General features: G+C 40.1%; 1 protein-coding gene across 3 annotated transcripts in view; it reads left to right on the top strand.

Annotated features, from left to right (window-relative positions):
- ARHGAP24 (Rho GTPase activating protein 24) overlaps nt 1-27,436 on the top strand; it is a 750,703-nt gene that overhangs the window by 526,367 nt on the left and 196,900 nt on the right. The window contains exon 1 of one of the 3 annotated variants that reach the window (XM_056111394.1): nt 10,730-10,903. The exons of the other annotated variants lie outside the window; for them this stretch is intronic. The gene's annotated coding sequence lies outside the window, so the exon portion shown is untranslated. Of the gene's footprint in view, nt 1-10,729; nt 10,904-27,436 lie in introns of those variants that run through there. 3 annotated transcript variants of the gene reach the window in all.

The following is a 27,436-nucleotide window of genomic DNA, read 5'->3' as shown; positions in this document are numbered from 1 at the left end:
GCCGGGCTCTCCGGGAAGGGGCGGAGGAATCAAATCCCGGTCGGCCCGGTCGGCCACATGCAAGGCAAACACCCTACCCATTGTGCTATCGCTCCACTTAAGGATAGTATTTTTTTTTATTAATTCACCATGAGGTACAGTAACATAAATTTCATGTTTGAGCTTTGATCATATGGTCATCAATTACCCATCCCTTCACCAGTGCAGTTTTCCAACACCAAAATCCCCAGTATCCCCCACCACCACCACCTCCACACTTCCCCCTATCTGTATGGCAGACAATTTGCAAAATGACCCGGGTTTGATTCCTCTGCCCCTCTCGGAGAGCCAGGCAAGCTACCGAGAGTATTTCGTCCACATGGCAAAGCCTGGCAAGCTATTCATGACGTATTCAATATGTCAAAAACAGTAACAACAAGTCTCACATCTCACATTGGAGACCTTACTGGTGCCTGCACAAGCAAATCGATGAACAATGGGAGGACAGTGCTACAGTGCTACTCTTTCTCTACTTTAGTTACCTTCGATATTTCTAGACCAATCTCACCACCCCTTATATTTGTATCACTTGTTATGCATAGCATATAACGTTGCTCTAGGAATCCTAAGATTTTAATAATTAGGATCTAAGGAAATTGCTGCAGCAAGTTGCTTGGGTCCGAGATTCATTTCTGTGTCTCTGGATGGTGGAGCTTAAGCAGATGGTGGGAGGATGTGGCGTCATCTTGGAGTCCCATAGGGTGGGGAGAAGGAGAAGGGCCCAGTCCTCCCCTGTCCCATGAGGCCTGGTGTTTGCAGCCACCGCCACAAGTACCTAGAGCTTCTTGCTGACTTCTAGAAAATGGTGGTCGCTGGAGCTCCAAGAGGGCGGTGGAAGGGACGACACCTGTCCCCGTCTGGAGCAGCCCAGCAGAAAAGGCCTATTGCAAAGTCCTGGGCCATCTCTGACGCAAGTTCCTTGGGTCTGAGATTCGTTTGTGTGCCTCTTTAAGGATAATATTACTGAGGCTTAAGAGAAATTTAAATGTCAAATTTTCCATCATATACTCATTTTCTGAAAATATGTTCGATATCAAAAAGAAACCAAAGTGATATTTAAAAAAAATGTCGACCTTATGTATATTTTGTTGCATTGAAGCTTAAGGTTCAATAACACAGTTTTGAGGAGTGATTTGTTTTCATTATTACAGAATCACAGTTGTATTTCTAAGGAACTGTCAAAAAAAAATAGACCAGGGAGGTTGCTTCTCTATCCTTTCCAATGATAAGTCTTGTAAAAGTGAGTTCATTCTTCCCTTGTAAAAAAATGACAGTGTAGAAAAGTAACTTTATACTTCAGGGAGAAAACTTATTTTTTTCTGCATAAACTCAGGAAGCCTCAGTGTGTTGTAGGGGTCCAAATAATCCTAGCATATAAAAACTATTTTGCACAATGTGATTCATCATTTTATATCTGATGACTGTTCTCCTAAGTAAATTCTACTCGTCCTTCTTTTCCACTCGAAAACATGAAATGCCTCCCCACTGCATTTGGCTGTATTCTTGGGAATCTTAAATATCATTATTTTATTTGCCATCAGAGTTGTTTTCTCAGTAACTGGCCACTTTAATTTCTTTATGATGTAACATATATCTTTCCAGGCTTCACATAAAAATAAACCTCAAGCAAATTTATAACATATGGTAAACAATTATCTCAGTTGAATCTTGGAGAATAGTTGAATTTCACAGCTTAAAACAAACTCTAATGTAATCTGACTAAATCTTCTCATTTTATAAAGGAAAAAACTAAGTCTTCGTCAAATGTTTTCCTCAAGGTCACACAACAAGATGTTGGCGGAACGAAGATTCAAGGCCTAATTAATTCCGGCTGATGGGCTTTGTCTGAGTCTGGAATGTTTCCTTTCCAACCTATGTCAGTCTTGTCCCCTAACTAGTAAGGAACCTGCCTTGCTTCCTACAGTGGAAGGAAAGAGACTTTTCTCTCAGAAAGAATTCTGGAGTAAGAAAGCAGATGGAAACTTGATGCTTATTTATATTGTTTCACTGGTGATTTAATTAAATGAGAAACCAAGTCTATTATTATTTTTAAGTAAAATATCTGTGGGTACCCACCATATGCATTATTGTAGGTCAAAGATACATGGCATGTGCTCATTATCTTCAATATTTATTATAACTGTCATTGTTTATTGTCCTTTATCATTTGAAATAAACCAACAAGAGAAAACATCATCATATTCCAAGGAGTTTAGTTGTCGTGGCTTTTATAACTGTTTTGAACATGATATACAAAGTGTGTACAATTTTTTTAATTGTCTTGTCTTGCCTCTCTTTTGGAATGAGTCGCTGTAGGACCTGTCAACTCATCCACTATCATTACCTGGAGTTCAGAGCTAATGTTTATCTTTAGTTAGAATGGCAGATGTCCAGGTATGGCTTTTAGAGCCCTAATTTCCACCTTACTCTTGAAGAGTCAAGGTTATCTTGCCCTTAGCAAAACATAGAATATGCAAGAGAAGAAATTTTCCTGCTTCAACGTTACGATAAACCCTATTGCTTATTCCCTTTTGGAGCCGGGCATTTCCCATACTGTTTTCCTGTCTTAAGCATCTTGCCTCCTATTTTCTGGATCCATTGAGATGGATTTATCCTCAAAGCTTCATGCTGCTCAAAATTCAATATTTGACTTGATTTTACTAGGATATGTTCAAGTCTACCTTCATTTTGGTTTCAACTGACTTTCCTAATTTGGAGTGTGCACAAGTCTTCGAGACTTAAAAATAGATTATGAGGACTAATTTAATGAGCCTGCAAGCTACCCGTGACGTATTCAGTATGCCAAACACAGTAACAACAAGTTTCACAATGGAGACGTTACTGGGCCCACTCGAGCAAATCGATGAACAACGGGAGGACAGTGAGAGTGACAGTGAATTTAATGAAAGATTTTTGCTTTTTAAGGATTACCAAACTTATACTTCCATACAAAAATTTATGTCTATAACTGTACCTCATGGTGTTTCACTAATAAAATAAATAAGTAAAGTAAGTAAGTAAGTAAAGGCCCTCCCGTTGATCATCGATTTGCTCGAGCGGGCCCAGTAACGTCTCCATTGGAGACTTTGTTGTTACTGTGTCTGGCATATCGAATACTCTCGGTAGCTTGCCGGGCTCTCCGAGAGGGGCGGAGGAATCGAACTCGGGTCGGCCATGTTGGCTGCGTGCAAGGCAGACGCCCTACCCGCTGTGCTATCGCTCCAAAATAAATAAATAAATAAATAAATAAATAAAAATAAGGACTGTCGGGAAAAAAAATGTCAGTACAGTTAGTTGTGTGTTGATCTTGATTATGCAGATACTTACAGAAGCTAAACTGTTTTACCTAAGAAAAACACTAAACTTTTTCAACAGTTCTAGCTAAAGAACAGTTAACATATGGCCAAACTCTTTATCAAATAAACTCTTCTATTTCTGATCCAGATTTGGGGTTAAGAAGATGTCCAAAATGTCTGATTTACCTCCTAGTTATAGGCACTTCGGTGTGAAAGAATATCGGTTTTATAGTCCAGTGGACATGACTTTAAATTCTGCTACCAATCTTTCAGGTTATGTGTCTTTGTTTCTTCATACGTAATTTAGGGAGAGAATAAAACCAAACTGAAATTTAGGCTTTTACATAATGAGGAAGTACGGAATGTTATGTAATCTTGAGAGTGGATACATCTTTCTGAAATGACTTTAGAAAGATTTCAATAGTTTTCTTTTTTCTTCTGTGGAAAATCTTAAGTATCTTTTGAAGCCATTTTTGTTTCTCTGTCCCTACTCTTCCATTTCAGACCACCACTCCATCTTCTTTAGATTAAGAAATAACCTCTTATGCATCCCTTATGCAATCTGATCCTGAATTCTTTCTCCATTTTAGCATTCTAGAAACAAAATATTCTGTTAAAAACCCTTCAGTAGTTACTCCTTCAGGATTTAAACAAATACTCTTTAAAAAAATACTCTTATGCCCAGCATTTGCCCATATTTTCCTTCTATGCATTTCCTTCCATGTGTAAAGACATGGACTAACACAGACTAACATAGCTCATGACTCACACTAGTTCAGCTTTTCGGACCCCCCTGAGTTACCCAAGTGCTCTTTCTCTCCTCCCCGGGGATGTTAGCCTCTCCCTCTCTTTTTGCAAGATTCAACCCAGTCACATAATCTTCAGAAGCTCTTTTTTTTCTGAATCACCATGAGCTACAGTTACAAAATTCTTATATTTGAGTTCAAGTCAGAAGCTTTGTTTCATCATGCCCATCTTGGCTCTCTGCAACTTCAGTGATCTTGCCTGGAACCCCATGCTGATCTCCTCATTAGCTTGGAAACTTTTTCTATCTCCACAGGGTAAGCTTTCTAACATTGATTTTTGCCTTTGTCTTTATACCCAAAATTTGGCACATTATCTAGAGTCAATAGAAAGGAGCTTCAACAAATCAAATGGAGAAAATACCTTCCCTAGGAAAATTTGTCTTCTGGATCAAAATTATAATCCCAAGAGATATAAAGAGTGATAATACAAACCTATTACCTAGCACAGATCTTGCTCATAAAATATAATCAAACAGAGGCCAGAAGAATCACTCCATGGCTTGGAGGCCAATCTCATGTGCTAGGGGGAAAAAGGCAAGTGGGATGGAGAAGAGACCACTAAGTAAACAATGGTGAGAGGGATCGCTCAGGATGGTAGATGCATGCTGAAAATAGACTATGGACTAAACATGATGGCTGCTTAGTACCAGTATTGCCAACCTTAAGACCCAAAAGGAGAGAAAGAGTAAGAGGAAATGTTTCTGCCACAGAGACAGGCGGTGAGAAGGGGTGGGGATGGCAGGACGGATACTGGGAACCTTGTTGGTAGAGAATGGGCATTGGTGGAGGGATGGGTACTCGATCATTGTTTGATTGAAACATAATCACCAAAGTTTGTAAATCTGTAACTGTATCTCATGGTGATTCATTAAAATAAAAAAATTAAAAATAATATATGTAATAAAGAAATGTTCATAGGAGCTAGAGAGCTTAACTCATGTAATGACTTCAATTACATATATAATGTGATACCCTACATGTTCAAGGCATTGTATAGCCACCTAAACAGCAATGGGAGTGACCCTCATGGCCCCAAGACTTCATCATAAGGCCAAAGGGCTGACCATCTGACCTGCATAGCAGAACTGAGTATTGCAGGGAGTGGAAGCCGTATTACTGCACTTCCTTGCTCCCCGTCGCAGCTGGGAAGACCCCCATAAAAACATTGCACCAAATTCACTTAGTAAATACATGCCACTGTCTGCTTGGATTAATATGCAGTCAGTACTCTAGGCACTACTTTTGTTCCCACAATAATAAAATGAAGCAAGTATAAAACAAAAATAAAAATTTTTTCAATGATGTTATTTGCTACTGAGCAACACTATCTCATGCATGGGGTTTCTTCTATTTCATTGATCTGAGAAAAAGACTGAGGTACTTCACTCTTCACAATAGAGTCTCCCTCCCTGCCTGCTTTCCCACCTGTGGCTATGTCTTATGTGTGCAGCCAGTCACACTGTCCCATGTGAGTCTGAGCCCAGGACCCAGAGCAACTGACTCCCTCGTAAGGTAATTAGGAAGCAATGGGAGGTGGGGCAGGAGAGAAAAAATCCAATATACAGCTTACTAGAAAGCTCTGAAACAGTGTGGTGAGAACTGAGATGGGAGATTTAAATTATCTGTGAGTTCACCTCTCTAAAGCTATTTAGTCTAGCCACTTTTTATTTAGAAAACATACAATGGATGCGAGGATTTAGCTTCAAGTCCTGAAGAGTTGGCAGCTGAGAGAAGTTTCCTGAAGCCATCTGGAAAGGACAGGATTTGTTTTCAGACACTTGCTATTTCAAGGCAACTACTGTAGAGTTTAGGAAAGAAAGGAGCACTGGGGACATGCATGCACACAGGGATGTAGCCTGTCTTTACATGTGGGAACCCCAAATTTGATGCTTGGCACTGCATCTTCTCCCAAGCTCCAATATAAAAAAAATCTTGGTGCAATATGTGGAGTATCCCTTAAGCATGCCAGATTCCATGCTCTTCTCAAAATAAGAAAACACATGGACTTAAGCCTTCTAGCAAATATAAACACACATCTGGTTAGCCACAAACATCCACAGGAGACACAGGAATCTAGATACAGTCACTTTCCTCAGAGTTTGAGATTGCCACAGCAGAGACAGATTAATTGGCTGAGTTAACTGTAGAAGTAGATTAATCTTTGCTTATGACTTCAGTGTTTGTTGACTGGAGAGTCATAACCCAAGCTGGAAATGCAATTAATTTATCAAGAAGTATTTGTCAAATGCTTCCTTTATAGCAATCCTGTTTCTGAATGCCAGAATAATGTAGTTGAAAGAGCTCATATTTTGTGCTTCTGATCTTATTTGTTGCATGTCAGATTTATGACCTCATAAAACTTATTCTAAAGGAGATATTCTTACCATATTCGAAGTAATTAATTAAATTAATGCGTACATTTTTCCAAAGGGGAGGGGAATGTCATGTAGTAGGAATTACTACTGTGAAGAGAGTTCAAAACAGGAAATTGGAATAGAGAGTGTGAAAATTAGACATTGGGAGGATATTGGTTAGGTTGAGATGTTGGAAAAGCTTTTGCTTAGGAAGGGAGCATCTGGAATGAATCTTCGGAAGAATCACGAATCACGACGAATCACGACCATCCTGTTATTCGTCGATTGCCTCGAGCAGGCCCCAGTAACGTCTCCTTCATCCTAGCCCTGAGATTATATTCAAGGCTCTTTAGGAGAATGAGACCCATCATTGTTACTGGTATTTGGCATATTGGGTACGACACAGGGAATTTGCCAGACTCTGCCATGTGGGCAGGCTACATTCGGTAGCGAGGACAGCCAGGCGCAGGGGCAGGAGACTGCACTGTTCTCTTCCGGGAGCTGTTTTTTATAGTCTCTGAGTCTTGGCCGTTGATAGGATTACACGGCTCCAGGGGGCCAGTTGGTGGGTGTGACCCCCGCCTACTGGAGTTTGGAGGATCTGGGTGGAGGATGCTCGGCCCAAATCCGAACAGGCTTGGAGATCTCGGCCCCGGAACCCGCGTGGCTTTGTCCCTCTGCCAGTACCTTCATGTGTGCGGAGCGTGGTCTCAGCATGCTGGTGGCTGGTCCTGGAGGTCTTCAGCTGCTGGAGCCCTGGTCGGGGCGGGGAGGAAAGCTCAACCCGCCCCCCTCCAGTCTTCGGAAGAATATCTTTTTTTATGAATATTAGGGGGAGGGACATTCTAGAGAGACGATAGAGTTGGGTTATAAAATAATGTAGGGATGATAAACAGGAATGAAATAACACAGAAGAGGGAAGCATTGGGTTTTATCCTCAGGACCGGGGCCTCCATTGAAGAGTTTGAAGAATGGGATGGTGGAAATCATGGGTCAGTAGGAGTTTGGAGAGGAATGGACACCCCTGAAAGAGAGGCAGCAGAGGAATCAAAGGAAGCCGGGGAGGAGCTCTGGGCAGGTCTCTTGGGAGAATGAACTGTGTGAGGAGACAGGGAGCAAAATAAACCTTAGCTTGAACTGATTTGAGAGAGCTGGTGCTGGATGGAGTTCTTGTTTGCAGAAGCTCTGTGAAACTGTTGAAAATATCCATGTATGACGTCTCCTCCCAACCGCATAATATTATTGTCCAGAAACTCTTCAGCAGTCCCTTCCCTTCACTGCTGTCGCGAATAGCTCTCTGGGATTCCTGGGTAAAAGCCTTCTTCTGGTGTTACTGTGAACCTGAAAACCGAGAGGAGGCCCTCAGGAGTTACTTGCCAGTGTTAATCTAGCCTGCCCCGGAGTTCACCTCTGTCTGCTCTAAGTACTTCTTCCATTCCCTGAAATTCAACTCCCTGCTCCGAGCTTCAAAACACAGTAACCATTCCTCTCTCAACTACCCTAGGATTCTGAATTCCAGGGCATGTCCAGAGTAGGGCAGCCTGGAGTGTGTCCGAAAGATCTAAATATAGAGAGACAACGTGGTGGTTTTTTTTTCCCCCTCAGTGGTTGTATATGGTTGTGCTATTTTAGATTGTGTTGAATTCACATATTGGCAGCACATGAATCTCTTCCCCAGGCTAGATACAAACCGTGCCATGACTTAGAAGGAAAGTTTGAGGGTCAGTTTCCTGTTGCTTTCACCAGTCACCAAAATTGCTAGTTTCCTTTTTGCTTAATCTGTGTACAGGACCATTGGTTCTTGAACCCAGTACCTATAATTTATTGTCTGTGACTCATCCCTTTGCAGCTCCAAATACCCTGCAAGTATGTGACTAACTTTGACACCTTTTATTCCCCTTATTTCACTCAATAATGCTGAACCACCTGATCCATTCCATCTAAATCTTCTTGGACCTTTTCACAGCCTGTTTCTCTTTTAGGATTTTAGTTACATTTCCTATCTGCTCTATTTTCCTGTTTTTTTTTTAAATAGATGCCAAATGTTCAGTCTTAAAAGCAATGTATAAGAAGTAAAAGGAAACTTGAAAAGATGAAATAAGGGTTAGCCCACTTGATATGCATTAACATATCAAACTTTTCACATTATTAATATATTTTGATATATGTATTAATGTTTGGGAGATTTACCTTTCACAGAGTTGAACTGAAAAAAAATCAACTGAGCATAAAATAATCTTGACATTTTCTCAAAAAATATAAAACATGGATCTTATGTTTATTAAACCTTTATGTGTTTTAAATATCAGTTGTCTATTTGCCAGGATTGGAAAATGTTGTACACATTAATTTCTCAAAATTTGGGTTAATTTAATTTAAATTTTTTTTGTGTTTGATCATAGTTTCATTGCCTTTGCCATAGACTAGGACAAGAAAAGGTATGGTTTGTTAATAGTGTCCTTTAATTGCAGCACAAATAGGTTTTAATATAAAGGACCAAAATCAAAGAGAAAGACTGTGGAACTAGGGAAATGGTACGGTAAGTAGAGCACTGACCCTACACACAGCTAACCTGGGTTTGATGACTTGCTCCTGAGCACCACCAGGAGTGATTGCTGAGCACAGAACCAGGAGTCAGCCCTGAGCATCACTGGGTGTGGCCCAATCCCCACTGCCCCCAAATAGAAAGATTAATGGTGGCGAGAGCACTTTATTTTGGCTTTTCTAACCTGAGGAAGGATGATGTTGAGAATGAGAGACTCCATAGATAAGAAAGTAAAGTTTGAAGCATATCTGAAGTATGAGAATGGAGACAAAGGTCCCACCTAAGCTTTCTGCTTTTCGTTGAAAACTAGATACTTCTAGTGTCTAAAAAATTAGATATCTTCTAATTAGATACATTGCTTGTTTTTTAAATGCATTCTGCAAGGGTTGATGAAATTCAATTAATGTTTTTAAATAGGTAAATGAATGCATACATCTTAGAAAGGAAAAAATTAAAATTAGTCCTTTGGTTAAAGAATAATAATTTTTCCATATAAATAAGAGAATTAGATACATTATTAGATTGTAATTTTCTTATATTAAAATTCATCAATAACAAGAATAATCCTGTTCATGTGGCAAAAAATGTCTTGCTGGGCTAGAGAGTTTAAGGAAGGCCCAGGAGGCTCAGTCCCTGCCATGCTGAGGCTACGCCTGGAACTGAAAATTCAGTGACCCCTGAGCACTAACAAGAGTGTCCCCCCAAAATTCGAAGGGAATAAAAAGCCGACAAATTGTAAACGAAGGTCTTTTTGTAAATAGAGATTTGTTTCTACCCAAGAGCCATGTAGCAAACACTGAAATAATAGAAATGAAAAACTACCTGTCACTGTGCCTTCCTTGCAGAATCAACCCCTTTGGGGCTGAACCAATAGCACAGCAGGTAGGCCATTCCTTGGCACCCCGTATGGTCCCCTGAGTACCACCAGGAGTAATTTCTGAGTGTGCAGAGACACGAGTAACCCCTGAGAATTGCTAGTGTACCACAAAAACAAACTAAAAAAATTATTCTCTATCAGGACTAAAAGATACAATAGTTCCTGAAGAAAAGGCAACTTCTGAGACATTAAATATTCTGGAAAATTGGCAGAGGGGAAGCTTGCTTCCAAAGTTGACAAATAAATGGGATATTCTAGGGAAACTTTGAGTATCGAGGGTTTTAAAGTGAGAGGAACTGCTTTCTCTGAGAAAAGATAGCTCTCACACTGCATTGTGTTAATGGTCTCTCCAAAATAATGTGAATATTTTACTGGGATAGAGAGGAAGAGTAAACTGTTTCCTCTCTGTGCATAAGAATAGCAGAAAGAACATTGAATTTAACATGTGAAACTCAGTACGTCCTAGTTAACTGTCACACTAATTAGCCCTGGGATTCCCCAGTATGAGAAAAGTCCTTCCTCAGAACGTCACTTTTATTATTTATAGATGAGTGCATTGTGCTAAATTACTTTGAAAATCCTGATGTGTTTTCAGGGCTTCCACTTCTTCTACCTTTTCTTCGTGCTTTTTTCTAAAGGCTCAAATACTACATTATTTAAGGTATGTTCCCTAGTAGTTTTTTTTTTTTTCTCTCTGTCTCCCTCCCGTCTGTTTCTTCAATATATGGGATAGGAGTTTACTCAGTAAGTCAGAAGGGAAGAAGGAAGAAAATTAGACACAGGAAGAGTTTCTATCCCCCTCTACAAGAAACTTAAATGTAGCTGCCACCGCCTTGAAAGGAACAGTTTATGTCCAAACAGCCTTTCCCAGACAAGCGCCGGGCTTTTTTGCCAACAGAATTAATTTTAAACTGAAGGCAGTAGCCACTTAAACCAGAGTCGGCCTTGGAAACAGCTGTGAGTAGACAAGACCAGTTACTTATAAGGTACTGTTTTTACGCATTGCAATCTCCTTCAGGCTTCATTTGTTCTGGGCACAAGTCGTCTGCCTTGCTTTGACCTTTCAGTTCCACCTTACTTCTAGACAAAACACTTCTCACAGTTATCTTCTCTTCTGCCCTGGGTCGGTGGCTGCTGTAGCTGAAACCTCCGGTGGCCTTTCCTTTTGTTTTCTGGCCCAGTGATTGCTGTTGTTTTATTGTCCGGCTGCCTGTGACTTGGTTCCTTTGTTGATTTTCTTCTGGGTGGCTGTTGTGTTGTGGGCGTTCTGTTGGCTTAAGAGGGAGATGCTTTGCTCTTCCAGGATGTACAGAGAGCAGGGCGAAAGCATCTTCAAGGTGAGGTATAGAACCAACACGGAGCCAATCAGTGAATGAGCCAAGGCAGGGCAGCAGGGCTTACCCAGGGGCTACCTCATGCTACCCCCTCGCTGCTGGGTGGATCTCGCCTGGAAATCTTTCTGGATTTAGGGGTTTTACCTCGAGTTTGCTTTGAGACTTCCTGGCTCTTTGGAACCTTTCATCCCCCGCACTCTCACTAATTAAAAATTATCTGGTAAGCTTGCTCTTTTGTTCTTTTTTAATGAAGTTTATCTTGCTGAAGTACCTGAAGGGGACAGACATTTCTAAGAATAAAACTATTTTCAAATCACTGAGCTATGGAGATACTCTCGGAGCAGAGCGAGAGCCAAGGTCCAGGGTGGCAGTGGAAAGGACTTACGGTTCCCACCCTGCCTCCACCCCCTCACCCAAATGTCACTCTGTTCCCAGAATCCCAGCTGACTGAGGTGTGTTTAATAGCGGTTGGTTAATAAATAATAGTGGAAACAGCTAAGGAGTTATACATGTGTGGACTTTGGAAGCATAGGTTTCATTGGTTAACACTGAAGACTAAAGTTTTTAGACAGAATTTAGCCACCTTTAGAGGGTTAACTCTGCAACTACGATGTTGTTGATTTATCCGTGGAGAAGCAAAATCCAGCTTAATGCTCTTACCCAGATTCTTATCATAAAGACAGATGGTAGAATTACCATAGGTACACAGGGTAGATCATCCAATAATGTCATGATATTTTGGGGGGCCACTTCTCTGGCCTATACGGCAACTATTTCGTATGTCCAAAGGTCATATATGCTCTTTAATGCAGTCCTTATGTTTCTAAGACTTGTATTATTATTATTATTATTATTATTATTATGGAAAATCAACTTCTTACTGTTGTGGGCTCTTTGATATCCTCAAACATCTCTCTAAAACCACAGTCTCACCATTAAAATTATTCTTGGAATGCTTCCACACACAAAAAAAATAGACTATCAAAAATGTTAGGAATTAAAAGCTATAACTTTATCTATGGGCCCAAGAGATTCTTTTATGAGAAAAGCGCCCGTGGTTAAGCGCAGAGATGGTGACATCTATTTTAGGTGCTCAGGAGATTTTTGATTTGTGTCCAAGTTCTTAGTTGTGTTCTGTAGTGGCAGTTGCCATGGAAGTGGCCATGCGGTAAATCAGGCTTTGCTGCATCTGATACAGAAATGTTGTTTGTTCTCCTTGTTATAATGTGACTGGATGTATGTGTCAAGGAATCGGTGACTAACCGAATCCCAAGGGTTAGACTTCATCAGGTTCTAAGAATTCTGTCTTAGTCCATTCACACATAAACGTTTTATGTACATGCATTTCTGGGGGAATAGCTTAATTTGCTCTGTGTAAGACTTTGTGTGTGTGTGTGTGTGTGTGTGTGTGTGTGTGTGTGTGTGTGTGTGCTATGCATCTCAGACTAAAATGAGTCATTGGTTTTTCAGTAATCTTGCTAATGCTGGAAACCATTTTTGTTACTCGCACGCCACATCTAAAAAAAAAATGAAAAGTAGATGAATTAAGCATATATATAGCAGTAACTAAACCCAGGGCAATTCTAAATTCCAACTTTAAGTATAGCTGGTTGCTAGTTTCTTTATCAGAGTTTTCTTTATTTTTCTGTTTGTTCGTATGGGGCCACACCCTGAAGCGCTCAGGGTTTACTCCTGGCCCTGCACTCAGAGCTCATGACTGGTGGGCTCAGGGGACCACGTGTGGTTCTGGAGATCGAGTCCAGGCTGGACATGAGCAAGGCATGTGTGCTCACGGCTGCCCTGTCTCTCCGACCCATCTCAGAGTTTTAGTTAGAAATACACCGGGAAGGTCTTTTGTCATAGAGACTCTGTTTGCCAAGGTTATTTTTAAAATACAACTTTCGCCTAATCACTCTGGCAATTGTTTCTGGCGTCAAACATCTCGTGGTGCATTTGATACACTTTTGCTGTTGGATGGGGCACCATCTGCACAGAGATTGGCATGAGTACCAGGATTCAAACTGGGCTCTCAAGCATACAAGGCCTGCACGCCAGCCTTTCTCTTATCTCTTTGGTTTGAAATAGTGGATTACTGCCTTTTCTGTCTGCAACAGTGAGTTTGGGGCCCATATGTTTGGAACTATTCTCTAAAAACTCAAAATTTTGCTCAATTTGTCCCTTATTTAATTTAAATGGCTTAGTGGGGTGTGTGTGTGTGTGTGTGTGTGTGTGTGTGTGTGTGTGTGTGTGTGTGTGTATGTGTGTGTGGTCATACTCGGTGGTGCTCAATGCTTGCTTCTGGCCCAGTACTCATGGGTCACTCCTGGCAGTATGATCACAGATCACTCCTGGCTCGGGGAACCCTGGACAGTGGTAATGAGTGGACTTGGGTTGGCTGTATGCAGGGCAAGTGCCTTATCTGCTGTACTGTCCCTCCTGCCCAGCCACTGAGTTATTTTTAAATGATATGCTATTAAATTATAACTCAGTTCTTTAAGTTTCAAAGTAGTATTTGAAGTTGTGAAGTAACAATTTTCTTTACTTTGGACCAAAGTAAAGTTTAACCGAACATTTTTTGTTAAGTATGGTCTAACCAAAATTCATTTTTTTTACTATTTAGGATTTTTTTAAAAATTAATTGAACATCATGAGGTACAGTTGGAGACTTACAAACTTTTGCGCTTGGGTTTCAATCATACAATGATCGAGTACCCATCCCTCCACCAGTGCCCATTCTCTACCATCAATGATCCCAGTAGTCCTCCCACCCCCCTCCCCACCCACCTCGGTGGCAGGGCGTTCCCTTTTACTCCCTCTTTTCTTTAGGGTGTTGTAGTTTGCAATAGAGGTAGTTAACATGTAAAGTCACATATATTTTACCATGAAATCCATATAACCACAAGGCCTGATTTGAAAATTCCTAAAAATTCAATGTCATTGTGAATAGCTAGTTAGGGAGACTTCAGTTTACAAAGATAGCCTTTAAACAAGGAGAGGGAGATAAGACAAGATTAACTAATGCAGTAGTAGTCCTGGGGAAGCCCATAAAAGGATCATTCCAAGTGGGACTCATCAGAAATCTCCAGAAGCCTCAGAAGCCAGCTCTTTTGAACTAGAATTTGGTGAACAAGATTCACAACTTTCAAAGACTATCAAGCTAATTGCTGTAAACTGTGGACATCGGGGAGAAACTGCCAATATTTCTGACACAGAGAAAGAGATCATTACTTTGTTCTCATAATAATTCACAGTTACTTCATTTTCACTGAGAATCTTTGAGGAAAGAAAAGATGATGAAAACAAGTCAAATATGTCCTTACATGTTTATTTTTGTTTAATGGGTAAATTGGCACTTCTAGACAGTTTTAGAGGTGTTATAGTGAAAAATGAAGGGTCCCTTTATACATCCGAGTCATTCAATATGGGTTTGTTGAATGAGCAGAGTGTCCAGTTCTTAAATTAAAAAGGTACAAACAAGACTGTGAACCAGTGTTTATACTTTATACTTAAACAATTATTAAACAATACTTAAACAATTATACTTAAACAATTATTAAAATATTTGTTTTATTTTTTCCAGATCTTTCTATGAAATATTTAAAATGCTAGTAAGTTTCACATAGTGTGAAATCCTTATCAGTGAGCCATGGCTTGGAATTGTCAGTTGCCCTGAAGACAAAGTACTAGTTGCCTGTAATGGCAAACAATCATTTTGGAAGTAGCATTGGAGGACATGAATGTTCATTTTTCTGTACACTTCTGCTGTGCCTGTTTTCCTAAAGATGCTGTATAATTCATAATACTTTTGCTACAAACATATGCTACATCTGTTATTTTTTTATTCAGAAAAAATTATTATTATCATAATGAGGATGACAACTTATCAGGTAAATGTTATTGGGGGGTGTTTGTTTGTTCGAAAACCATATGGGTTGCTGGAGGTCAAACCCAGGCTTGTCACGTTCAAGGCAAATGCCCTACTTGCTGTAGCATCGCTCTAGACCCTCTTTTATAGATTTATCTCTATCTACATATAATGTGATATCAATTGTTTTCATTTTATTTTCAAAAATTAATTCGGTAATGCAAATTTGAATTCTACCTCTTTCCATTTCACGTGATATTGGAAGTTTCTTTCCATCTTTCAGGACATTCAGCTGTGTGACGTTCGATTCAATGGCCATGTTGCACATAACAGAACATGTGTCTCAGTGTTGGGGATCTGTGTTGTTTCAGTGTGCTTTCTCAGGAATTATATAAGAATATGTGTTTATATATTATTTGTTTTGTTCATCTTGCAGCTACATTGAGTTAGAAATCGGCAAGTTCAAATCCCTCTTTTTTTTTTTTCTTTTTTTTTAGTTTTTATTAGTGAAACACCATGAGGTACAGTTGTATACTTACAAATTTTTGTGCTTGGGTTTCAGTTATACAATGATCAAGTACCCATCCCTCCACCAGTGCCCATTATCCATCATTTACATTTTTTTTTGCTTTTTGGGTCACACCCGGCGATGCTCAGGGGTTATTCCTGGCTCATGCACTCAGGAATCACTCCTGGCGGTGCTTGGGGGACCATATGGGATGCTGGGAATCGAACCTGTAACGGCCATCTTGGCTGCGTGCAAGGCAAACGCCCTACCCACTGTGCTATTGCTCCAGCCCCCATTTACATTTTTTTAAAAAACATTTGTTAGTGAAACACCATGAGGAACAGTTGTAGATTTACAAATTTTTGTGCTTGGGTTTCAGTTGTACAATGATCAAATACCATGCCTCCACCAGTGCCCACTTCCCACCACCACGGATCCCAGTATCCCTCCCACCCCCCATCCCCCCCATCCCACCCTGTCTCTGTGGCAGGGCATTCCCCTCTGTTCTCTCTCTCCTTTTGGTCAAATCCCTCTTTTACAGAGTAGGAGAACTAAACTCGGGAACACTGTTCTCTAGCTTTTCAGTCTAAGTCTTAAGTTCATCCAGCAGAAGTGTTGACTGGATGACAAATGTATTCAGGGCCAGAGGTGAAAGCATAACTTCCTTCTGTCTGAGTAAGAGGTCAACCATGTACCCTATTCTCTGAAAATCCCCAGGGAAATAAAGAGTTCTCATACTGGAAGAAAGAACTCAAGATATTATGCCAAAAGTCATTATTACACAAGAGGTGATAAACATATAAGACCTACGGGAACATTTTTACAAAGCTGTCGTTTTGTTAATGAGTATCTGCTAAAACATTTCCTGAGCCACTGTTGTTTATAGAACTTTAAAACAAAGTATTTATGAGTCAGTGCTGCTTTGCTCTGCTATGAAGCCCTTTTGATGCACCATTGTCTTTTCCTCAACATACCACCATAGTTCAATTCTCTACTGCACAAGACAAACACTCAACTCTCTCCATCAAGCTCTGTCTTCCTTTTGCCACGATGAATGTGTATTTTGGTCTCAGTTTCCTCATCTTTCTCTAAGTCTATAACTCTTTTCTATTTGGCTATTTATTTCTACCACAATATTGACGTTACCTCTTACATGTCACTAATGATTTCTTATCTTAATGCAATTAAATATTAACCCCAATAGAATTTATCCCTCTCCCTGGTGCTGTTTCTAACACTGTTTACATAATGTTCTTCTTCAGTTTTTATTTCTGTTTTTTTGACATTAGGGATCTTGTACTAGTCTGTTGTTCTGCTCTTATTTCTTGGACTGTCTTTAGAAGATGAAAGTTTCTTGCCAGCTCTATGCACTGAGTGTCTATTTCTTCCTTCTTTTCCCTTTTCTTTGTTCCTTGGAAGTTTACGTCTAATCCTATGGCTTCATTTTAAGATATTTCTAGATATGTGGGTTGCATACACTGTGTATGAGTTATAATCAGAATTTCCCTTTTCTCGGGTACACAATTGTATCATTCGACTTGGAAGAACCTCAATTTGCCCTGTTGGCTGCCTGGGACCCTATATTACGCAGGACCCTGTACTACTCCAGGCAATGGACCAAGAAAACACCACACTGTTTCTTTATTTAAACCAGCCCTTTACCTTTCATCTCTTTTCTCACTTCCTGTACAGTCAAGTGACAGTTTTTTTTTCATTGAAATTTTAAATTTTGTGGGTTATGATGTTATAAACTTTGGATAAAGTTATATTGTTCCATGCTTTTTCAAGCGTAAAACTTCATGCTTCTTTAAGTGTATAAGTCATCACCAAGTTTACCAAGTGACAGTTGTTACAGAATTTTAAAACATGCTGGGACCAGAGATATATAGTACAGCTGGTAGAATCCTTGCCTTGTATGGAGTAAATTGGTGTTTGATCCCCATCACCCTATATGGTCCCCTGAACCCCCTGGAAGTTATCTCTGAGTGCAGAGCCAGGAGTAAACCAAGATTAGGGCTAGGTAAGGAGCAGTAATCAACACACCTCCACCAACAAAAGCTCATATATTCCCCAGCTGGGAGGACAGCTAGCTAAAGGGTGAGGGAAGAGAACCAGGCAGTAGTATTGAAACACACAGGTTAATGATGGCCCCTGGAGCCCTGAGCACTGTTTGAGAGCCTTCTCCACAAATGATGCATGTCCCTAGATTTTTGGTCTCTTCAGTCCCATAATTATCTAAGATCTTTGCATTTCATTGAATCTTCTAATAATTCAGTTTGCTCTTACTCTCTTTTTCACTGTTTTCTCCACTCATTACCATTCCAGTCTACCATGCTGCTGGCAATAATAAAGTTAAATTGAACACAATTTATATGTTCCCCTGATTTTCTGTGTAACTCTACTAGATGGTTAAGAACAAGACTGTGGATTTGAATTTCAAGAGTGCAGATCCAGTTCTGGCACATTTTAGATTGAGCTTGACCATGCTTAATATTTCTAAGTCATCTTCTCATGGGAAATAAGGATACTAATAAGGATTGGCAGACTCTCAGTAGTCAGAGCACTTGTCTCATATGCACCCAAACTGGGTCAACCCTTGTTCAACCATCTGGTTCCCTGAGGATTTGGGGCTTTGGTCTGAGTACCATGAGCACTGCTGGGTGACCTTGGTGGCCCCTGATGGCAGGGCCTAAGAAACATTGCATCCTCAAGAATCAGCATTGAGCCAGTAGCCTGTTTGCTGACTGTTGCCGGGATTAGACCTCACATCTCCTGGCACTGTTTGGAGGCCCCCAAGAAGCAAAATATACTAATAATGGCTGCTATAAGACAAAGTGCTCATGTGTTGTCTCATGTGCTCCTTTATTTAGTGTTCAAAAGGGCACTTTTAAATTCAATTCATTCTAAACATTCTGAAAAAAAGCGAATCCAGTGAATTACATGTTTTCCAGTTTACTTACATCTACACTAAAGTTTAAATCTGATCATATCAATGACTCTGACACAATCTGAGGTGATAATAAACCAAATGCAAATGGAACTGTGTTTCATTTAGAGATGGCCACTTCCTGCCCCATTTGTTGCTTTCTTTATTTTTTATTTTTAATTTATTTTTATTTTTTTAAATTTTAATGAATCATCGTGAGATACATTTACAGACTTACAGATTTTCATGATTGTGTTTCAGTCAATGTTCAAGTACCCATCCCTCTATCAGTGCCCATTCTCCACCACCAATGTTTCCAGTAACCCTCTCCCCATCCCATTTGTTGTTTTCTTTTTTCATGTTCTTTGTTTATTAAGAAAGGAGGACAAGTAAAGTAGGAAAGCGTTTCTTCTTCTCTAATAACAAGTCAGTCCATGCAAAGAAGCTACTGTTCTAATTCATTGCTTCTATGTGCTTTTTGTTAAAAAAATCTTTCAAACACAACTTGGTAGGTGCAAAGTAAACAAGTGGAGTGACCCAGAATCTAGCCCATGCTTTTAACAGTAGATTGCCTCACATGCAGACAGAATTTCTTTCATTTTAGAATTCCATGCACTGACATAGTCAACTTGAAGTGGAAATGCTCCAAAGTAATGTCTATGACTCTAAGATGCCAGGAATATTATTTCATCACAATTTTATCCTAGACTCATAGGTTTATTTGGTTTTTCTAAATCAACATACGCCTGTCACTTTGGGTAGATAAACTGACCATTTGCCTTTTTCTCCAACATTGGGTTTTGAAAGCTATTAATAGTATCGCCACTGATGTCTTACCCCCAGAGACTGTTATTTATGTCATAACACACTCTTTTTTAGCATCAAAGAGTTGTATGACTTATTTTCTGCCCTGTAATAATTATTCTGTTACAAATTAAAGTCATATAAATTTTACAGTAAGAGAGTACAGTATCAGAATCTTTAAAATCTTGTGTTGGCCCCTATATATTGAAATAAACCAGTCCAAACCAGCTGAGTGACTTAGCAATGATCACAAAGTTGAGTCTAGCATTTATTTCCTCTGTAAGAACATACTTTTCAGTGATGGTTTCAACTTGTTAGAATACTTCGCATTGAAATATCTCAAAATCACAACAGAAATAGACGTAAGAGTTCACTTTCCTTCTCCCGCCCTATCTTAGCATCCGTAAGAATAACTGGGATCCAGTGTATATATGAATTACCCGCCCACTTTTTTCTTTGAGAAGCTTTTTGTTGGAGTGTCTTCCAAACACTACTGCCTTTGAACTTCTTTACCTCCCCAAATGGAAATAAGTGGAATGTATGACAAATAAAATAATGAAATATTTATAAATCATCCCCAAAGGCAATCCTTATGTTTCACAGTGTTCTCTGAAGTAAAATCCATCTCTGTATCAGAGATACACTCGTACATTTCAAAACGTAGTAGAATTACCTTATGAAAATTTATGATATGAAATATTGTCTTTCTTATGCACATATTGGAAGAAATGGCTCTGGATGACTAATTTGTTAAGAGTGAAGATTCTGCTCCATCCCCTCAGGGTTATCAGTATTTCATAAAATTTCTTGGCTTTAGCGTTTTTCTGAAGTTACTTCTTGGTGCTTCCTGTCACACATTCGTTCATCTTGTCTACTGTTCTCCAGTCTGGTCTTTCTGGAAAATTTTCCCTTTCCTGAGAGGGTCTCACTGACTTCATCCCCGCCCTTCACCTCCCAAAGCTCTCTACCACATTTTCACCGTTTTGCTTTTTAACTTCTTAAGGGCCTACTTCCCTCGTGACACTGAAAGCTTCTTGAGAATGAGAGTTTTTTTCTTAGACGCTCACTTGGTTACTGATTAATGTAGGGAATGTGCTGAACAGTGTGTGTAAAATTTAAAGGTCTAAGATTGCTCAAGATTGGCTTCCTTGCAAACACCACATTTGGTTGTCACAAAATCCTGTGTGCCTCTCGGTATTTATATTGCAAACCATAATTCCCATAAGTAGTGAGAGAGAGAGAGTATGGGGGAAATTGTCTGCCATAGAGGCAGGGGGAGGGATGAGATGGTGGAAGGGATACTTGGGACATTGGTTGGTGGAAGATGTGCACTGGTGGAAGGGTGGGTGTTTGATCCTTGTATGACTGAAACTATTGAGACCAGTTGTAGTTACTGGTTTTGGCATATCGAATACACAGCGGATAGCTTGCCAGGCTCTTCCGTGCGGGTGGAATACTCTCGGTAGCTTGCCAGTCTTTCCGAGAGGTATAGAGGCTTTTGGGGTGAACTCTAATCACCCTTGTAGGTGTTACCATATTTGAACCCTATCAAATATGGTACGAAATAGCTAAGAGGACGAAGAACCTCCGGCTCCAGGCACATCTCTTTGATTCCACTGTTCTTCCTGCATTAACATATGCCTCAGAGACCTGGGCCCTATGCAAACAGGATGAGAACACTATTCAGGTCTCCCAAAGAAGAATAGAAAGAGCTATGCTTGGAATATCACGTTTCACTCAAATGAGAGAACGAATCCGGAGTTCTGACATCCGTCGACGATCAAGGATCAGGGACGCTGTCTCATTTGCCAAGGTGTCGAAAATCAGATGGGCTGGTCACGTAATGAGATTTAAAGACGACCGTTGGACTAGAGCTGTTACTGATTGGATTCCACGGGATGTCAAGAGACCGCGTGGCCGCCCACCTACCAGATGGTCAGACTTCTTTGTCAAGGTCATGAACGATCGGTTTGAGGCCCTCCATGTTCCCGGAGCGAAGAGATGCCATTGGGCTACACTAGCACGCGACAGGGACAAATGGAGACGTTACTGGCGCCCGCTCGAGCAAATCGACGACTAACGGGAAGTTAAGTGATTAAGTGATTAAGTGATGACTGAAACTCAAACATAAAAGCTTTGTAACTGTATCTCACGGTGATTCAATAAAAACAAATAATGATTATAATATCTCACAAAAAATCCTGTGTGAAATAAGGCACTTGAAGTTATAGAGCTGATTGTTGTATTAGACACCTGGTTAACTGGAAAAAATAAATACACAGGTAAAAGAATGTGAAATTGCCTCTTAGAAATAGTCTAGGGGCTAGAAAGATAGTATAGAGGATAAGGCACTTGCCTTGCATGTGGCCAAACTGGGCTGGATCCCCGATACCACATATGGTCCCCTGAGTCCTGCCAGGAGTGATCCCTGAAAACAGAGCTAGAAGTAAGCCCTGGACACCAGCGAGTGTGGCCTCAAACTGAAAATAGACAAATGAATAATAAAATAGCTTAAGTTTTTACTCCACATATATTTTATTTCATCTTTATTTTGATTTCATAATAAAATCAGATAACCATTCTGATGTTTTATTAAACTTCATTTATCTTAGTTCTTTCACCATTTGTCATAGTTTCATTAGGCCTTTCATGATATAGAGAATTATAATCAACCCTGATGCTCAAGAAATTTGTGATACTTACTCCAGTCTCATTTATTTTACAACTAATATTGCCTTCAGAAAAAAAAAAAAAAGATTATTTAGGGAAAACAAACACTTTAAATAGTTTTGCTCTCAATATCCTTTTGGGTTTCAAAAGGCTAACACCATAAATCCTCAAGATTCAAAGTTCAAATTATAATATAAACAACAACATTTTGTTTGTTTTTAAAATGATCTCCGAGGAACAGAGCAGATAATGATTCTCGTGGGAGCAGGGAAGGGATTTTAAAGGAGGGATAATCCCAAGGAACAAAGGGAACCTAGCTGCAAAGAAGATGCTGGAGTTCTGAATAAAGTTTTCATGTTCTGTAACTCTCTTTCATGGCATAGTTCGTGGAAGATAAAACTGAAAACTTCGATAAGTGAACGGTTCTCAGAGTAGAGGCGTCTGTGAATCACTTCCTCTGTAAAGTGCAGGGAGGTCATGAAACTAGAGCTGTTTTATAGCACTGGTCTGCATGATAGCAGGTCATTAGCAATGTATGGTTTCTCTGCAGATAAATTCAGAACTGCTCCCCAACTTTTTCCCATGACCCCAGTGCAGCTAGAAGAAGAGAAAGAATAGTAAGAAACCCACTCTGAAGTCCTAGGAGTCAAGGCAATGGAGAGTTAGTTGCAGAATCTGTGGGCAGAAGAATACACACACATATTACATGTATGGCATATATATATATATATATTCACACACATATATATCTCACATAGTCATCATTATGGAAACATGGAACCCAAACTACAATAATTAATCTTTAAAATGTGTCTGTTACGGAGGCAGGCTAAAGGAGGGCTTGGAGGTAGGAAACCTAAGGACATTAGTGAAGGGAAGTTGATCCCCATAGTGTAATTGGAACATTGTATACCTGAAAGTTTAGTATCAACACTGTTGTTAAATCATGGTGTCTAAATTTAAATATGTATTTGAAAAAAAGATAACACAATAGGGAAAAAATTAAAGGACAGACAGGATAAAAATCTCTCACTGGCTTCCTGAGGGGCTTACCATTTGTTCAAAGAAGATAGGCTAAATTTGGACTCACCAAGAATTCCCTATGAAGGGCTGAGTCTTGAATTATTGACTTACTGATGTGAGAATTTTCCAAACTCATAGTCTATTTTAGTGTTCACTGTTCCTCTGGGATATCTCTGGAATTTCTTGACTTCTTGGAGCAACTTGGTAGCGGTTTGGGGATGGTCCAGTTTCTTACTCCCCAGTGTATGGGTGGGAGAGGGCAGGGGTGGGGGAGCTGAATGCTCCAGTGAATTTGTGTGCATGGATGGAGCAGGACCTTGTCAGGGTACACAGTGCAAATGCAGTCTCTGAGCAAAATATCTCCTCTGCAAGCTCAGGCATGGCATTGCTGAAGATGAACATTGAGGTATGGTTCCACCAGCAGGCAACATGGGGAGCACGTTAAAGTACAATTGACATCCAGCCAGTGATCTACAAGAGCATGGTGGCAGACAGTAGAAGAAGAAGTCATGCTCAACAAGTCAAGAGACTTTTGTTCCCAGGGAAATCAATCATGGGATTGGCTGGATTTCAGGGATAGGATGTAAGTCGAGTGAAATGGAAAACAAGATACAGGCTCCATGAGCAACTGACATTAGCCACTAGCTAGGAACTAAGATACCTAAAAAGGAGAAAATAAGAGCTGGAGATTTGGCTCCCATGGTAAGACTAAACGCCAAGCATGTGAGCCCCTGAGTTTGGCGGCCAGTCCCCAAAGCACACCCCGCTGCTGAGACTCAAGGTAACCACTGGGCACTGCAACACTGGGCTGAGCACGGCTATCAGTAGCTCCTATAAGTTACCCCCTAGAGGAGAATCCAGAATCTTCTACTAGAGAGTATGGGCCACTGTAGCACTGTCCTCCCATTGTTCATTGATTTGCTCAAGCAGGCACCAATAACATCTCACAACAAACATGAGACTTGTTACTGTGTTTGGCATATCGAATACATCACGGGTACCTTGCCAGGCTTTGCCATGTGGGTGAGATATCTTGGTAGCTTACCGGGCTCTCAGAGATGGGAGGAGAAATCGAACCCAGGTTGGCCATGTGCAAGGCAAATGCCCTACCCACACAAAATTAAAAAGTTCAAGGCTTCTGCACCATGCAAACCAGTGAGAGGCATTGACTATGAGTCAAATGGTAGTAGAGTGAAGCGAATTCAAAGTACTAGTAATCAGAGCTATCCAGGAATCCTGCAGGGTTCTGCCTATTCTGAATTTTGTATTAAGAAGATTACTGGAAGATGGAAAATCGGTGCAACCCATTTCAATAATATAGAACTCCCAGAACTGGGTATGCTATCCCCTCTTTCTGAGATGCGATATTAAGGATACTTCCAAATACCCTTGAGAAGTTCTATCCAGCCATCAGGATAGTTTTTCTTTCAAAGCTATTGGGATTTTACATCACTGTCACTGTCACTGTCCTCCCGTTGTTCATCAGTTTGCTCGAGCAGGCCCAGTAATATCTCCATTGGAGACTTTGTTGTTACTGTGTCTGGCATATCAAATACTCTCGGTAGCTTGCCGGGCTCTCCGAGAGGGGCAGAGGACTCGAACTCGGGTCGGCCATGTTGGCTGCGTGCAAGGCAAATGCCCTACCGCTGTGCTATTGCTCCAGCCCAGGGATTTTACATAACCTTGCTAAATATTTAATTAAAATGTTTTGTTACTTGAGTGTGAGACATATTTCAATGCCTTGATTTTATTTTCTCTTGGCTTCTCTCAATAACTTCATGAATACGAGATGTTTTGGAAGGTACAAGAACCATCTTCATGAATTGCGTATGCTGGTGGTTCATAGTTTAAGAAGCAATACTTGAAGTCATCTAAATGTCTATAGAAATTTGGCAACTAGTTCACTATATTACACCTCTCAGGTTTCTTCTTGATCCCCAGGGGGTAGCAGAAGTCACTGTTTCTCATACAGTGTATTTTGTTAGAGGCTATGTAGTGGTTGTCATAACCATGACATAGACCAAAACTCAGACAAGTTTAATTCAGAATTCAGGACATATTTTGTTGAGTACTTTTGATTGGTGGGTGCTTAAAAGCAGTGCTCAGGAAACCTAGGGATTTCTTCTGGCCATTCTCACCAGTCAGATATGTGGTTTATGTGAGGTCATGAGATTGTAGTACTAATCTGGCTCAGAAGTGCTGGGAATTACTCAGGGATTTGCAATTATTCTGGCAATGATCAGAGAACATATGGTGCTAGGGATGAAACCAGGGACAGTTGCATGCAAAACATTTGCATTAACCCCTGTAAGATATCTTTGGCCCACTGACTGCCTTTAATTGTTATCATATCTAAAATTTTCATTGTTAATTGATCTTATTGACATTACTATCTCTTCTGAAATATGAAAATGGTTTTAATTTATATCTGAAAATAGCCAAAGCAATGGTACATCAGGGAAGACACTTGCCTTGCATACAGCCAACCTATGTTCTAGTTCCAGCACCTGATGTGAGAACTGCCAGAAGTGATTCCTGAGTACAGAGCCAGGAGTAAGCCCTGAGTATTGCTGGGTGTGCCCCCCAAACCACCCCCCACAAAAGAAAGGAAATGTACCTGGAAATATTTGACTGTATTTTTGTTCTTTTCATAGTTACATATCTCTTTTTATGGTGCATTAGAGAACAACTACAGACTTTCGGTAGAATAAAAAAAGAATATTTAGGATATTTACAGTGTCTCCTTTAGAATTGGAAGCTGGGAGACTTGCAGTTATCACATATGGGAAAGATTTCCATTGCCTGACTGAGATCTAGTTTGATGTAGCATAAATGGCATTTTCAAGAGCTCTAGTTTCCCAGATTTTCCATGGTTACAGTATATGCTCTTGTCTCTACCGAGAAATATGCTAGTCTAGGGAATAATGAATAAGCGTTCTTTCAGGCACTGTGGTCATCATCTTTTGTTTTCAGCCAAGTTTAGTGTGACTGTTTCACATATGATTTTGCTCTTCTTGAACTAGATTGGAAAAAATGAACACCTGGTTTAAAACTAAATGTACCAGTCACATAACCGTGAACCAGTAAGCATTTGTCATAACTCAAGTCTGTTAAGAGCAAATAACGGGTTTGTTTAGTGTATCAAGAGTCTAGCATGAGCCAGAATTTTGTTGTGATTTCCCCGGCTTTTTTAAAATTTAATTTTATTAGATTGGCTTTGTTTGGGAGTCATAGCTAGCCATGCTCAGGGGCTACTTCATGCTCTTTTGTGGGTCATGCAATGCCACATTTTGAATCTGGGTCTCCTGCAAACAAAACATGAGCTTATCCCACTGGGCTATCTCTCTGGCCCCATTTATCAGTTTTAACCCAACAAAACAATAACAAATACTCTAAGCAAATATGATGAACTACTGTAGGAAGCAACTTGACTTTAAAAAGAAAATCTAATTGGAACTAAATTTGGAGTATTTTTGCAGAATTCTTAAATATTTCTAAATTAGCCTTCATATGTTCTGTATTATAAATTCTGTTATCATACCTGATTCATTTAGAATATAGGCATTTATCTGAGGGTGAAGATAGAGCCAATAATGTAAAATATGTCTCTCTACCAAAAGCCATGAGACATGACCCCAGAAAAGAAATTATTTGTGTTCGAATTCTGTCATGAATTGTGTTGACCAAATATTTCTTGTGCTATGGTCTCCACACAAGCAGACATTTTTCCTCTGTCTTAAAGTCAGTCGTGTTCATGTAACCAACGTGCTTTGGTCAGTGCAGAATGAGCAGAAGCGATGTGACTTTCTTCCAAGTGCCAATTTCTGTTCCATTTTCCCAGATCATCATGTGTTCTTTCTACTAATCTGAGACTTTGTTCACACACACTAGGGTTCTTGAACGACTATAATGAGCTGAGACCCATATGGATACACAACAAATAGCAGTGGAAGGTAGAAATAAATTTGTTATGGAAGTTGCCACTAAGGTAACATTATTCAGCATCTCCGATCTGGTACAAATATGGAAAGGTAAGGAAAGTAAGAAACACAAACTATTAGTGCTGGAGTGGTAGTTCAGCAGGTCAGGGTTGCATGTGGTCAACCCAGGTTTGATCCCTAGCACCCCATAAGGTCCCCAGGACCTGCCAGGTGTGATCCCTGAGTGCAGAGTCAGAGGAATTCCTGAGAATGGCTGGCTGTGGCCCAAAAACAGACAAAAAGCCCACAGTGTTTTGATGGAATGGATGGAGATTGTCAGCAACATCCAGTTGTACATTGTAGATATATTAAATGAGTTTTAGCATCAACCTAGAGAAAATAGTTCTGTTTGTTCCCTGTGAAGTTGGGGTTAATTTAGACCTCCTTTATTAAGCTATTGTTGCATTGC

The sequence above is a fragment of the Sorex fumeus genome, unplaced genomic scaffold (genome assembly GCF_029834395.1).
Source record: "Sorex fumeus unplaced genomic scaffold, SorFum_2.1 ptg000013l, whole genome shotgun sequence".
Lineage (NCBI taxonomy): Eukaryota > Metazoa > Chordata > Mammalia > Eulipotyphla > Soricidae > Sorex > Sorex fumeus.
The sequence above is the reverse complement of the archived record's forward strand: the minus strand, read 5'-3'. Positions and strand labels throughout refer to the sequence as shown.